This window comes from Labrus mixtus, unplaced genomic scaffold, assembly GCF_963584025.1.
Source record: "Labrus mixtus unplaced genomic scaffold, fLabMix1.1 SCAFFOLD_68, whole genome shotgun sequence".
NCBI classification, from domain to species: Eukaryota; Metazoa; Chordata; class Actinopteri; order Labriformes; family Labridae; genus Labrus; species Labrus mixtus.
The window spans coordinates 195,001-200,000 of NW_026870340.1; the positions used below are offsets into that span (position 1 = coordinate 195,001).

Sequence of the window (5,000 nt, forward strand, 5' to 3'; positions counted from 1 at the left end):
TCCCCCCCACATCGTCCTGCATCACTCCCTCCTTCTCTTTGATTAATTTTTCCCATTCACTCGACAAAGACAATTTTACATTTGCAAACACTCCCTCAATCACATCCTTTCTGCACACACACCCTTTATTTTTTAAACCCCTCACCACCATTTGTAAATCAAAATCCCCCCCACAGTTCAGTAAATCCCTTATTCTAATATATCCCGCTTTCGACATAGCTTCACACTTAATTACCCTCTCCCCATTTTTAAAATACGGGCTCGAGAGGAAGGGCAGTCGTAGCACTGACCCTCTCGTTCCGCACTCTGGTACAGTCCAGGATGAAACCTGATACCACGCACTGAGTACTTCCTGGAAAAACCGTGGCAAGTGTTTAAATGAATCCGGGTTATTGATCTGGTACAGGTTGTCCTCGTTGTAGAGTCCAAAACTGCACAGATATTGTTTGAAGTGGTTTTTCCAAACTACGTTCCGGTTCTGGTCCATAAATTTGCCTATCAATTTGACTCTTAGTGCTACTTTTTTTGTAAGTAAATCAATCAAAGCTAGCCCCCCCTGATCTTTAGCCCCTATTATTGTTTTGTGAGCTATACTCGCTGCTTTGTTTTTCCAAATAAAGTCCCTAATGGTCTTAGAAATCTCCTTAAAGGCCCAGTCCGGAAGCGTACAAGTACTCAGCGCATGATTCACTTTGGACAACACGAGAGCATTTGTTACGGCTACCCTTCCTCTCAACAATAGACCCCTCGCTTTCCACAAATTCAATGTTTTTTTAATTTTACCCACCACCTCTTTCCATGTTATATCATCACATTCATTCTCATTTTTCCCCATATTAACTCCCAACACTTTTCTTCTCTCACACCGTTTTAAATCCCCACTTGTTAACTAGATTGGATTCCTTACCTAGTAACATAATTTCTGACTTATTTTCATTTACTTTTGCCCCAGATGCTCTTTCATAAGTTTGTACATGTTTTAATATTAATTTTATATCCTCCTCTCCTTTTACCATTATATTCACGTCATCTGCATACTGTATTATTTTTACGTTTTCCTTACCTATACCTTTTATGTTTACGTCTTCCGATATCAGTGCTGCCAGCGGCTCTGCTACCAAGCTGTACAACAGCGCTGACATCGGACATCCTTGTCTCACTGACCTTGATATTTTAAAAGAATCAGTTAGTTCCCCGTTACATTTTATCTTGCTTTCCGCTCCTGTATACAACATATTTATCCATTCTCTCATTCTCTCCCCGAATCCAAACTTCTCTAACACCTTCCCCATGAACCCGTGATCTACTCTGTCAAAAGCTTTATTTAAATCAATCCCTAGCCATATTCCCCCCTCCCCTTCCATATCCCTGACCGTCTGTTTTATTGAAATGATTGAGTCTGCTATGTCTCTGTTTGGTATACTGTATGATTGTGTTTGTTCTATGATTGTTCCTATTACCTCCCTGATTCTATTGGCTATTGTTTTCGCTATGATTTTGTAGTCTGTGTTGAGTAGGCTGATTGGTCTGTAGTTGTCCAGATTTTTATTGTCCCCCTTGTTTTTGTAAAAAAATAGTAACCACCCCTTCCCCTAAACTTTTTGGTATATGTTTCACTTTTTCCATATATTTACTCAATTTGTTCACCAAGGGCACCAGCTGCTCTTTGAAAGCTTGGTAGAATTCCGCAGTTAGGCCATCGCTCCCAGGACTTTTGTTTTTGTTTAACCCCTCTAAAGCACTTCTGATTTCTCCCTCTGTAAACTCACAATCACACCACATTTTATCGTCCTCGCTTAGTTTTTTCTTTAAGGCACCCAAAGCTCTGTTCACACTCACGCTATCACACTCCTGTCTCGAAAACAGGCTTTCATAATAGCCCTTTACTATTTCTAAAATTCCCTTTTTATCTGTCACACTTTTACCTGCTTCATTTAATAATTCGTTTATTTCTGTTCTTTTTTGTTTTTGTTTTTCCAGACCTAAAAAAAAGGCTGTACTCCTCTCCCCCTCATACATATATTGTATTTTACTCCTAATGGCTGCACCCCTACTCTTTTTAAGTTCAATCACTCCCAACTGTTCTTTTAAATGTATGTATTTTTCGACATCTACATTATCTACACTGTCAAGCGATGCTATTTCCTCACTTAGTTGTTTTCTCAAATTCTCTTCCTTTCTATTTTCTCTCCACTTTTTCTCTTTACTATAATTGATACACTTTTTTTTAATTCTGACTTTTACACTATCCCACCACACATTCATATCTTCACTCTCATTCCACTCATATCCCACATCATTCAACAATCTTTCCATACTTTTCACAAACATTCCATCATCCAGCAAGCTTGCATTAAAGCACCATATCCCTCCTTTACGTACATTCGTTTCTTTTCTAAACGTGATTTCTATTCCAGCGTGATCGCTCCACATATTAGTTTTATATTCAACTTCTTTAATCCACCTCACTACCTCGCATGTCACCAAAGCATAATCTATTCTAGATTGTTTTAATCTATTAAGTACAATTTGTCTCCTGGAGAACACCCTCTCCCATGGATGTAGCAATCTCCAAATATCAATGCATTGTTTCGTTATCATTATATCTTTAAGTGTCCCCCTGCTCACATCCCCCTTAAACACATTATTTTTTGACACATCGGTGGGTGTCATCGCCACATTAAAGTCACCGATTATTATACAATTCCTTTCCCACCATTTGCTTATTGCAATAAAGAACGTTTTCCTTTCTTTTTCTCCATTCGGTGCATATATATTTATGATTCTTATATTTTTCGTTTCATACACACAGTCTATTACTATTATTCTTCCTTCTTTGTCTCCATAAACCAAATTTACCCCTGTTACCCGACCCGTTTTGACTAAAACCGCCACTCCTCTCGCCCTCGACGTGCCATTGGAGCAGAAAATATGGCCCACAAAGTCTTTTTTTATGTCTTCCACCAGGGAATCATCCCACCTGGTCTCCTGCAGGCACAAAACGTCATTCTGCAAGGAGAGAATCGAATGTCTTTTTTCTTTGTTCCTTAGTCCATTCACGTTTATCGAAAATAAATTAAAGGCCATTATCATAAAAATAAAAACAAAAAAATGGATTTACAGGGGTTATTGTCAGTCATTATTTGTCCTTACATTTCAATTTTTTCACCAACTTTTTTCGTTGTCCAAGACTTAGTCTTTTTTGTGCACTCGCCAGTTCACCCACATCCATTTCGCTGTCCGTTTCATTGGGACTGGTGCTTTTACCCGTATTATTTAGCGTGATTTTTCTCCCTCCCGCCTGTCCAACACCACTCTCAGGCATCTCCCTCCCCTCTGTGCTCATGCTTACCCCCGGGTCTTCTGCCACGTCCCTTCCGTCTCCTTTTTCCCCCTCTCGCTCGTTTTTCGCTGCTTCTGCTGTCCTCCCTCTCCAGCCAGCTCCGGCGTCTCCAGCTCGCACTCTGACGCCTGTTCTCCTCCGCTCTCTCTGCTCTGCTCCATTTCTCCGTCACTGTTTTCGTCTTCTCTGATCTCCTTCCTGCTTGCTCCGATCACCTCCTTCTCCTCCGCCTCCTCCTCGTACACCTCCTCCGCCTCGTCTTCATCCTCGTACACCTCCTCCACCTCGTTCTTGCTCTCCTCTCCGTTTTCACACTCACATTCATTTTCTCTTTTTTTACAGTTTGTGCATTTTGTGCTGTTCGCGCTGCACTCTCGCGCAAAGTGTCCCTGCACCCCACAGTTGTGGCACATAAATTCTGGACACTCTCTCAGGATGTGTCCCGGCTGGATGCACATCCTGCACACTTTTTGTTGTCTATCATGTATTACTCTAAAGTATTCGTTCCTCATCACAGTGTTAAACTTTGTGGAGTAAGGGAGTGACTGTACCTGGTCATTAAATCTGACCCGGACAAACCTCGTTCCGTCAGCTATCATTGTTCCAGGCCACATTCTGCGTTTTATTGGTGATGTCGGTTTCACTCCCCATCCCGTCAGCTTCCAAACTATTTCTTCATCTGTGATATACGCTGGCAGGTTTAAAAAAGACACCACCAGCTCATCATTATTTAGTTCTCTCGCCACGACTCTGGTCTCTCCGATCTTAAATCCATCAAGCAGCCTTTCCTTTCCTTTAATGTTGCTCACCGTCACCTCCAGTTTTTCAGGTCCCAGGGTTCTGCACGCCAGCAGGCCCCCACAGATCATTTTTATGTTGCTCATGACGTGATTTAGAGGAACTTTGTCTCCCACCATTTCAATGTTTAGTGTTAGTTTTCTCTCAAAAGACACTTTTGCTTCCTCTTTTTCTGCTCTCTCGCCACCTCTCCCATTCTCTGCATGCGGAGCAATCAGCCCGCCGCTCCTCTCTCTTCCTCTCTCTCCGTCATCCATTCCGTTCCCTGTTTCATTTGCCGTTTTCATCCGTCCTTTTTGTCCGTCGTTCTTCTCTTTGTCGTTTAATCCATTCCTTTGTTTCAGTGCCATGTTTGTTTGTTCACGTTGTTGTCCGTTCTCTTTTCCTTTTTCCATCTCTCCAGTCCGTGGTCCTGTCATCTTTGTGATCCGTCCGTGTGAGTTTGCTCGCGACATACGAGCAAACATTCACAAAAAACAAAAATTCTTCACAAAATTGTGGAAAAAAAACAGGAAAAAAAGGTGAAAAGAAAAACGATCCCCCTAACAGTCAGTGACTGCTGGGGGACATTCACTCACAATCTGAGGTATTTAAATAAATCCAAAGCGCATCCAAAAAACAAACAAATTAGTCCAGCTGTCCTGCTCAGTACTGACACGTCAGCTCTCCTTCAGCACCACACAAACTCTGACAGCAAAAGGGGCGTGTTCAGGGTGGTATGGCCATAAGCCATTATTGTGTGCAGACAGGGGCCTTTTAAAGATGTCATGCCCTTGATTCTGGCTGAATTTTTGGACATGTGAATATGTCTCTATATGATAAAAAAAAACATATGATCAAAAAAATGAAAACGCTTACA

General features: G+C 41.6%; 1 non-coding gene across 1 annotated transcript in view; it reads right to left on the minus strand.

The window, feature by feature from the left end:
- Positions 1 to 4,992: 4,992 nt before the first annotated feature.
- Positions 4,993 to 5,000, minus strand: part of LOC132969210 (5S ribosomal RNA) — a 119-nt gene continuing 111 nt past the window's right edge. Inside the window, exon 1 of the ribosomal RNA XR_009671501.1 lies at positions 4,993 to 5,000. This exon is cut by the window's right edge and continues 111 nt beyond it. This is a non-coding gene — a ribosomal RNA (5S ribosomal RNA).